This window comes from Sinocyclocheilus rhinocerous, unplaced genomic scaffold (assembly GCF_001515625.1).
Source record: "Sinocyclocheilus rhinocerous isolate Xijiao unplaced genomic scaffold, SAMN03320098_v1.1 scaffold227, whole genome shotgun sequence".
Lineage (NCBI taxonomy): Eukaryota > Metazoa > Chordata > Actinopteri > Cypriniformes > Cyprinidae > Sinocyclocheilus > Sinocyclocheilus rhinocerous.
Genome location: NW_015633170.1, coordinates 830,123 through 841,134, shown reverse-complemented (window position 1 = coordinate 841,134; position 11,012 = coordinate 830,123). Strand labels below are relative to the sequence as shown.

The 11,012-nt window shown below is 36.9% G+C and overlaps 1 protein-coding gene across 1 annotated transcript in view; it reads left to right on the top strand.

Annotated features, from left to right (window-relative positions):
- The first annotated feature begins 1,070 nt into the window (after positions 1-1,070).
- klhdc8a (kelch domain containing 8A) overlaps positions 1,071-11,012 on the top strand; it is a 21,909-nt gene continuing 11,967 nt past the window's right edge. Inside the window, exon 1 of the mRNA XM_016556445.1 lies at positions 1,071-1,169. The gene's annotated coding sequence lies outside the window, so the exon portion shown is untranslated. The remainder of the gene's footprint in view (positions 1,170-11,012) is intronic.

Sequence of the window (11,012 nt, the reverse complement as noted above, 5' to 3'; positions counted from 1 at the left end):
GTTTTTGTAAGAAAAATATCCATATTCAAACCGTAATAATCACTTTAATGTAGCTTGCGCTCACTGTTGTACAAGGAAGCAGTTCCGGGGGAATGACGTATTAGTTCAGCGTTGCGCATGCGCCGCTCAGAAGAGACGCACACGGAAACGCAGTGGAGAGATCAAAACAAAACAACGGTCACTAATTAGAAGTACAAAACGAGGATTTGTAAAGAAGAATGTCATGGATTTCGATATAAGCCAAGAGGAGACTGGTTTTCCTTTGCTAAAGTAACGAAACTTTGCTTACTTTGCTCCTGTTAACAAACGTTGGTTTTCACGAGACTCACCGGCGCATGCATGGGCAACGCAACAACATCTTACGTCATCCTCCCGGAGCTGCTTCCGTGTACAACAGTGAGCTAGATTAAATTGATTATTACGTTTTAAATATGGTTATTTTTCTTACAGAAACACATCAATTCGCTACAGGAGGCCTTTGTTCACCCCCCGGAGCTGTGTGAGACACTTTTTATTATGGATGGGTGCTTTTTATTTCACTTCTTTTGGACTGATGCACTGCAACACCCGCTGACTGCCATTAAACAGCTTGAAAGATCAAAGACCATTTTTAATATAACTCCGACTGGATTCGTATGAAAGAAGAAAGTCTTATACACCTAGGATGCCTTGAGGGTGAGTCATTTATGGGCTAATTTTCATTTTTGGGTGAACTAACCCTTTAAGGTGATAAAGATCAACAACAACACAAACCCCAAGAGAAACGACTCCTGCAACTTTTCATTTCCTCACAGGGAGCGTCATTTGCGCAGATGTTACAATGAGATGGACTTAAAGTATGTAGGTTATCAGACGCACTGGAGCCCCCTTGAGCATTTCTGAAATTAATGTCAGAATTACGAATATGATGAAGGGCTGCGTTGAATATTTCATGTATGACCCATATGAGGGAACGAGAGAGGGAGAGAGCAGCAGAGATGCTGAGACGCTGAGCGGGCTTCGGCGGAGCCTGAGCTGCTGCTGCTGATGCGGGGCGGCTGACAGACACACAGAGGCAGAGGGAGGGAGGGTCTATTCCACGCGTGGATTATTATTGCTCTGTATCGCGCTCTATCCATAAGGGAAGCAGCCGAGGAGAATCGGAAGAAACCGAAGCCCAGACCCGAAAAGTAAGTGATTCATTTCCAAGCCTCTGTGCTTTGATGTGATGCATGTACAGTATAGTGAGGAGATCAGTGTTTTCACTGTTTACACTTGACAGCGAGTTACACTTTATATCGCAGTGATACTGTATATTTACTGTAGGCTACATGTACAGTATGACAAATCGAACTACTGTACTTTGTTATCCATTGTGTCTGTTTTCTGCAGTTAATGCAGCTTATACTGTTTACACACAACTTAACTGTGTGGATAATGTCTGAGTGTTATGGTTTAGGCTTTTGTAAGAAACGTAAGATTAAAGTTAGTTAATCTCCCGTTCACTTTAACTTTTTTTTTTTTAAATGTTCGCTGCTGTGATGGCGTCATCATTGTATTTGCATACTAAATCGCAATTGGTCTTCTTTCCTGCAGTTATTTGCAAGCATTGTGACTATTCTTATTTTCTTTATTAAATCGAATGTGATTATTTATTTATTTTTTAGTTTCTGTGCTACAAATGACAACAAACATTACTGCAAAAATTCGAAATCGCATACTCTCTGAGTAGGTACTTCTTTTGGTTAAGTACTTCACAACCATTAAAAAAGTACAGGTTCCTCAGATTTTGCATACTTTATGCACTATTCTCTGTTTTTTTTTTGGTTTTTTTTACTATTTATGCTTAAATAGTGTAAGTAGTGCATTCAGACTGCAATAAGGAATGACAAAATTACCTTATAAAGCCCATCCACTACACAGTTGAGTGCCTAGTTAGTTACATAGTGCCTAGTTACATAGTGTATAGTGCGTCATTTGGGACACAATTTATGTTCTAGTCTAAATGTAGTCCAGGCATACTACTGTACACTCGTCATGTTGTCATTGACATGTGACCTACCAGCATCAGTTGTGTGGCCTCTCCCGTGGCTTCATGGGATAGTAAATGTCCACTGGAGTAGTAAAGTTTCCAAACAGAGGGTTCCATCCCAAACTCTCATAATTTGTTGTGCTAATGTTGTTGTATCTACTAAATAAACATATTTCGATTCCATTGGGGGTCAATAGTGTCACAGACATAACATGCTTTTAACCTTTTTTAAGTTGATTATCATGCATTGCAAACAGAGAGCTATGATGTGACATTAATGTTTTGCACAACACAGTACCAAAGCCTTAAAACTTTAAAACTATAGTTTTTACTGATATCTTATAAACTGCAGTAACAAAAAACTTGGCTTCATTTTTGATCTGGAATTGACTAGATTGTGAAAAGTGACTGTTTTATGTCAGAATAGGGTGGGGGTGGAGAGGGGCTGAAAAGTGAGAGGGCTTTGCAACTTAGCCTAATTCAAAAATGAAAGTCGTTTCAGAGGCAGTGCAAGTTATTACATTTAGAGAAAAAGATTAAATTTGTCAAACTCCAAGTCCCAAATTTATATTTACATTTTAAATTTAAGTTCCAACTCCAAGTCCCAAATTTATGTTCTAAAATGTTTTTCCAAGCCATACATTTTGGTTGAGAGAAGACAGATTTTTTATTTTATTTATTGTTTAAGTTATTTAAAAGTTAGCATAACATTACTGATGACTCAATGTGTAATTTTTGCTAAATACTAAAAATCCAAAATAAAAACATATTTTTTAAATTGTAATGCTGATACCATCAAAAGGATGTTCTGCTAAGGCTTATTCCTAAGATTTACCAGTGTTTACGCAACGTTAGTCAACGTTGTCGGAGTGCCTCCTCTTACCACATTTTAAGCCCTTTTTGCATATTTAACTATTTAAAGCTGCAGTGCGTAACATTTTTTGTGTTCGAAATTTACAAAATTAATATAGTAAGCGAGTACATCATGAATCCATTTTCCAAACTGTGTATTTGGCTTATCCTGAATCACTACGGTACGTACATCTACAATAAGTTTTTATATTCGGACTATTTCTGACTGGTACTGGTAAAATCGCTGCGGAGTAGCCCAGTACCTACATGATTCGCCATAGACATAAACAGAGAGAAGTAGCTCTGGCTACAATGTTCTTCCGCAAGACACACACAGTTCTGTTTATTAACCGCCAGAGCGCCAAAAGTTACGGACTGCAGCTTTAAAATAATAATTGTGCACAATAAGACCAAGAACATGCATTCAGAACGTAAATTCATTTTGGTTTTACTTTGACCTTAAGGTAACTTTTGACAGCGTACCTGTGAATGCCAGGCGGGCTACAGTAACTGAATTGGACGTTAATAGGTCAAATGGAAAATAGAGCAGTACTAGTAAGCTATTTTTGCTTGCGATCTCTCACCCTTTGGTAAAGATGTCACACCTTCATTCACGACGACAAGACTTTAAGTATGGATCGCATTCGTCTACCTGAAAGGTCACAGCCTTTGCGAGCAGTCAGTCAGCCTTCTCATTTGAATGCAGCAGATAATGTGTATTAAAGGTTAGAGCACTTTGACTCGCAGCTCTCTCGCAGGGCATTTTCAAAAAGGGGAATATTTGCTCTGCAAGCTTTTCCCCCAAAGCTCAGACTAGCCAATTTCTGAAGACTGTTTCAGTCTGCTTTGAGTGTCCATCCGCTCCAAATATTAACTGTCTGCAGCAATGACAGCCTGCCAAGTTTTCAGAGTCGAGCTTCAGTGATTTCTCGCCGTACTGGTGTCTTTAAACACCGCGGGGGAATAGCCGGTCTGCTGATTAAGGATCCGTGGCCTTGGACTCATTCATATTGTAGGAAGGTATTTCCATAGCAATTAGCTATGAGACATTTTGGCTCTCGCTTTAAAGAAATACATCCCCAGCTCCCAGTTGTAATCTTACTGCTGAATCCTCATTCGGACAGTCTCATCCACATTATTATCCCACTGCATTTATATTCAAATGGCACACTGAAGGCCTTCGTAATTGAATCTAATCCACTCGGTTTGATCAAAGGCCTTTTACAGGAGTCATAGTTTAATTTGTTGAATCAATAGAGCAGCTATGGTTTTGTTCATGGCTGACCTAGATTTCTCTGGGTTTTATTACATCGCCTAAGTTAGCCGGCTTTTTTGGGAAAGCGTGTTGCAGGGAGTTTCGAATATAAAATCGTCACGGAAAGACAAACGCATTTTATCCTCCAGGGAACGGCGATGGCAGAATTGCATTATGTTCTGTATCATGCGCTCGTGCGCTGAATTCAGTGTTGCTATGGAAATGATCTGCTCTGCTACAGTTGACATTGGCCAGACAATGAGCACAAAGGATTAAGAAAGCAGCAGATGAATAAAGAAGAGGTCAGGTATAGTATTCTCCCATTTAGCTCTGTTATATCATGATCCTTTGATACTAGGCGTGGGAGGTGGGAGCAAAATTAGATTGCAGGATGAGCTGTTTTATATCAGGATGATGTTATATCACAATATAGATTTTGTTTGTTTTTGCTTCTTGCTGTAAATTTTACGAAAAAGCTTTATATATCAAATAACCATGTGGTGATGCCTATTTTTGGGTATTGCAGTGAGATAAATACTTTACAAATGAGAAGTGCTTCCTCTCTAATGGTTATTTATTTATTTATTTATTGTATTTTTTTTTTTACTTTGTGGTGAAAATTGAAAAGATTCACATTATGTAATGCTTTAAACAGTACTAATTGTAAAAGCCTTGTTTGTAAGAGCCTTAAGATGTGCATTTAAATCTTGTGCATTTAATGAGTGTGATATATTTAAATATTTCTGAAAACTTTGTAATTGAGGTTTCTATTATATATCTTTATGATAGTGACATCATTCTGTGAAGGAATGTTAATTTTTGACGTACTCTCTAAAAAAATGAGTGAAAATAGGGCCTAATTTACTGTTTTAATATGAAGGAAATTTCCATTTCCATTTTTCACAAGTGTTTTGAATTACATATTTTGAATTACGCATTGTATTATGTTGTGTTTTAGAGTTAAAGGTAATATTAGGGGTAGGCGATATGACCAAAATCTTATATAACAATATGTGTAATTTTGCTTCACGGTAACAGTATAGTTATTTTTGGTTTAAATAAGGTCTTTATGATATAAAAATTTTTGATACCGTAGAAATTTCATAATTCTTATCACCAGTGTCAATATCACAGAAAACTACAAAAAAATAATAATAATAAGCTCAATGAAGACAAGTAAACAGTCAGCGATTAAGATTACAAGCAACAGGACAAAAAATGTATTGCTTCCATTGTTCTCATTTGTAAGTCGCTTTGTATAAAAGTGTCTGCTAAATGACTAAATGTAAATAAATAAAAAAAACTACAGTAGAACAAATAACTAAGAAATGCTACATACATTGTATAAAGTAATCAAATGTATAAAAACACTGTATTCTTCACTGTGTATTTCTTCTTATTAAAGTTACAAAAGTGCACTGGTTCACTACAAAAGTGATTTAGTCAAGAGCAGTGAGAGATTTTCTCTCTTTTGTTGTTTGATTAACATGAATGACAGATGCAAATATTAGACTGCTGCGAATATTAGGAATATTAGACTGCTGTCACATTAAGAGCTGCCCGGATCCAATATACTGTTACACATGTTTTCTGTCTCAGCTGTTTGTTTTCACTTAAGACCTAAATTACTGTGTTTACAAGGATACTTGCAAAGATGGGCATTTTGACACATACAAGTGTGTGCATTTAACCGCTCAAGGCCTATAAATCATTCAAGAAATACTTCTGCACTCTATGAGCACCGTCTATGGCAAACCGCATATAGCAAAATGAGTGAATTCTCTTTCACTGCTGATTGTATTGTAACGGCTTAAAATCACTTGTTTTTAAACCACAATGCTTAAAAACACGTGCAAGCGATCAGTTTTCATGACCATGTAGCACAGCAAGGTCACGTGAGCCTGTAACCACGATAAAGATAATAGTCCAAAATCTCTACTGATTGACAATTTTCTACCGGTTTTCTATTTTTCTATATAGTACATCTATATAATCTTTCCATTGCACAAAGGTTCTTTATAGTGGAAAAATCCCTCAGACTATTATAAATGTTCTTTTTGCACTACAAAAGAAATGGTTCTTTTAAGAACTGTTCACTTGAAGGTTCTTTGGGGAACCTAAAATGGATCTTCTATGGCATTGTCTTCCTTTATTTTTAAGAGTGTAGCAAATTTTCTAACCGCTGACACATGTCTATCATCACACAGTATTGTCAGAACGTTTTGTCTTATTTGACACTGAAAGCAAATGTAAATTGAAAAGAAGATGAAACAGAGAACCCCCTGCAGAACTATAACAACACTCGGCAGATAAACCCTCCCAGGATCATTTAGTTCTGATTAAGAACCGCACTTTTGTGGACTTTAGAGTTGGCGCTGTTTGAATTCAGGGAGGCTAATTAAATAGAAGTCGATAAACGCTTACCTGCTGGGGCCTTATGGATTCACCGGAGGAGGGAATGACAAGAAGACCATAAATGGATCATTTGCTTAAAGTCTATTGGATCATACTCGCAACTAATAGCTCAGGTTAGGATACAATGAGGTGCAGAATTAAGCCTAAGTTATGTATTGGGGATGGGAGACTAACTAATTAAAAGTTTGAAAAGGATGCACACTGATTGTAAATGACTTCGGTGGGTGCTCGTAGGCCTACTGTTGATCTCAAGCTGTTCGAGCAGTTAATTAACCAAAAGAAGAAGACATGGTGGAGCAAATCATTACAGATTGCAATTAATGCGATTTGCAAGGCATGCCAAGAGTGAGCAATCCCGCTTCGTTAACAAGAGAACCTCAGCTCGGGTCAAAGGGGTAAGATCGCTGTGATTTTTATTTGTTTGTTAATGCATCATTAAAAGCGAAGAAGGCTTCGGCGCAGAAGCCCCGGTTCCCGCATCTTGAGATCGTCTCATTGTTTCTATGGCAACCCATCTCTGCATACTGAGTCGAGGGGGGGAAGGAAAAACGAGACTTGAGAAATGTGTCTTTCCTTGAGCTTTCTTTTAAGTTTCTGTCTTCTCTTGGATGAGACGTACGACAGCTTGGCCTGTAAATGATGGTGGAGATAGTCGAAACCCCAGGTGAAAGACTGCGATTGGAATACAAAGGCAGGGAAAGAAAGGCAGAGGGTTGGACTCTGAGGAAAAAAACTTCTCACCTCAGCTTGCCTTTGACAGTCAATTTACATCTGAGAATATCTCCCCAAGGTACGGCTCGCCCGGCTCGGCTTCGTGCCTCTTTGTAATTGTTACGTGAAACATTTATTTAAATCTGAACTGATAATCTACACTACAAACGCGCTTCAAAAAATGATGTTTTTGTCGGTGACTGAACATCAAATGGCTAATTGGAAACAGATCCATTTTTTCACATTCGAGAGGGATCTTATCGTAGGATCAAGGAATTTTAGGGGATTGTCTTTTAAAAAGCATAAAAAGGCTGGTTGACCAAGGGAGGCTTGCTGGTTAACTAGTTAAAAAGCTTAAAAGTTAAAAAGATCTTTACCTATTAATGTTTTTTTTTTTCTTCTTTTCATGTTATGAGTTTCCTTTGCCTATCAACTTCATCTTTTTCTTAAAAGCATTTTATTCTCAGTTGTGAAGCAACCTTGAGCTGTTGGAAGGGTGCTTAATAAAACATTTTCATGTTTTTAATATTTTTTCACATTTTATATATATTTTAAAATATATATTTTTCATATAAAAAGATAAAAATGTAAAAAAAAATACACATGTAATAAAATTTAAAAATAAAAGTTTGTGATCAGATGTTTTTTGAGAATACTTTTTAATATGGTTTCTCAGCAAAGATGCATTAAATTGGTCAAAAGTCATAGTAAAAATATGTATGATGTTACATTTATTTCAAATAAATACTGGTCTTTTGAACTCAAACAATTCTTAAAAAAATATTAGGCAAATGTTTTCAATCATAAATATATAAACAAATATATTAATAATTAAATAAATATATGTTTTTCATTATTACGAACTAAATAAAAAATAAAATCTAGTAAATATTGCAGCAAATCAGCATATTGGAATGATTTCTGAAGGATCATGTGACACTGAAGACTGGAGTAATGATGCTGAAAATTTTAGAAATAAATTCCATTTTAAAATGTATTCAAATAGAAAACAGTTATTTTAAATTATTTCAAAATATAACTGTTTTTACTGAATTTTCGATCAAATAAATGCAGCCTTGTGTGACAGGGTTTGTAGAGTTTGAGGGATTTGTCTTATAACATGATGTTTCTCAATCTCTTAAAATCGATTGCTCCCCTTTGTCTATGTTTGATGTTTAATATACTTGAGGAACGGGATTTTGGTCCTGTGAGCACCCTTAAGATGGCAATATGTTGAAAGAAAATGAGAAAGTCTGACAGAGTTAGTGATATTTTCAACCTGTGTGCCAGCGCAAGAGAAAGAGACACTGAGAGATCAGTTAATTTTACACTGTGATTAGACTTGATGAAGTGTTCACCACTCTCAGGGGTCTCTGTGTAGTTAACACAATCACTAGAGGCCCAGAGCTCTCCACCTGTAATAAGCCAGTTTAATCGATATTGAAGTACTATCTGATGGCTTACAATGAGAACAGAGCGGCCAAACACTTCTACTCGGTGATCAACTTTTCAGAGAAGCCCATCAGAGACTCGCCATCCACCTGAACGGCTGCAAATGGCACTGAGATGGAAACATTTCTGTAGATTGAGACGCATCCTGGGGAGATTTTTCACACTTTCTGATGACTAGCATTGTAGGCTAATTACAGTACCAACACTATATTAACTTTACAGTAGCTCAACTCTTTTCATAGTAATGTAATTTTAGCAGTTCAGTTTGTTTCAGCTTTTTTCTTTTTTTACACCTCATTGAATCGTAAAATGCGAGCAACCAGAAGTCATTTGTTTTTAATGAAACCTGATCCAGAGAGACAGAGATGAGCTTTCATTGGCAGAGGTAGAAAATCTAGGGCCAGATTTACTAACAGCTTGTGCCAGCCGTGGACACAGTCATTTTATTGCGCCTGACCTTATTGAATATGCATTTCTAGGAGTTTCCCTTTCAGACGCAAAATTTATGGAAGGAGAGTATAAAAATGAATCACACAACGCGATTTACTAACATTTGCGCTTGTCAAATTACTGGTACTTGCGCCATTATTCAACGCCCAAAAAGCATGTCTTAAAGCAGGCGGTAATTTGCGCTGCGCTTGGTAGATTGCGCTGGTCATTATGGAAATGTGATATTTTGAACCTGTGTGAGAGCATGAGAAAGCTCGGCTCATTGTAAACTGTGATTGGACTTGATGAAGTGTTCACCACTCTCAGGGGTCTCTGTGTAGTTAACACAATCACTAGAGGCCCAGAGCTCTCCACCTGTAATAAGCCAGTTTAATCGATATTGAAGTACTATCTGATGGCTTACAATGAGAACAGAGCGGCCAAACACTTCTACTCGGTGATCAACTTTTCAGAGAAGCCCATCAGAGACTCGCCATCCACCTGAACGGCTGCAAATGGCACTGAGATGGAAACATTTCTGTAGATTGAGACGCATCCTGGGGAGATTTTTCACACTTTCTGATGACTAGCATTGTAGGCTAATTACAGTACCAACACTATATTAACTTTACAGTAGCTCAACTCTTTTCATAGTAATGTAATTTTAGCAGTTCAGTTTGTTTCAGCTTTTTTCTTTTTTTACACCTCATTGAATCGTAAAATGCGAGCAACCAGAAGTCATTTGTTTTTAATGAAACCTGATCCAGAGAGACAGAGATGAGCTTTCATTGGCAGAGGTAGAAAATCTAGGGCCAGATTTACTAACAGCTTGTGCCAGCCGTGGACACAGTCATTTTATTGCGCCTGACCTTATTGAATATGCATTTCTAGGAGTTTCCCTTTCAGACGCAAAATTTATGGAAGGAGAGTATAAAAATGAATCACACAACGCGATTTACTAACATTTGCGCTTGTCAAATTACTGGTATTTGCGCCATTATTCAACGCCCAAAAAGCATGTCTTAAAGCAGGCGGTAATTTGCGCTGCGCTTGGTAGATTGCGCTGGTCATTATGGAAATGATCTGGCTGCGTCTGTGTTCTTTAATGTGCGCATTGTCAGTAAATGACACACAGAATTTTCCCCTCCCATCTGCGCTTTTATGGAACTGAACTCTAACGCTAATTTGCCCTGTTTAGTGAATCTGGCCCCTAATGTGTGAACTAGTCCAGTTTGTCCAGTTCTTGGTTTACAAAAAACAAAAAAACAAACAGGTTTTAAAAATTAAATGAAAAGATCCAAGTCCCCTGTATTTTAGGTTTACGTTTTAATATTTTGTTAAATGCTGGATTTTCTTTTATTTCAATTCATAATATGTATTGTATTATGATGTTGTCACGCCCCTGGACTACCCCTGTGTTCCGAGTCTTGTGTTTTGCTCCCCATGTGTTCCCCATTACCTTGTTTCTCCCTTGTTTATTGAATTCAGGTGTTTCTCATTGATTTCCTCATTTAGTCCAAGTATTTAAGTCCTGTGTCCAGTCTAAACGTCTACTCTGTTTGCTACGTGTGTGTTCCCTGTCATTTTGGTTTCATTAAAGACTACTATTGTTCTGGATCTCCTTCGTCTCCTCGTTCCTACACAGCAGCATCACCGTGACAGATGTATTGTAATGTTTTTGTTTTATGTAGTGTAAAAAAATTAAGAATTTTTTTTTCAAAAATACATTTGATCGAAAATACAGTAAAAACTCTATATTGTAAACATGTATTGCAATTTAATATATTACAATTGTAAAATATTTTTATTTAGTATTTATAAATAAAATATATTTTCTTTATCATTTTAGATATGTATTATTTTGTTTTCTTTCTTTCTTTCATTTTT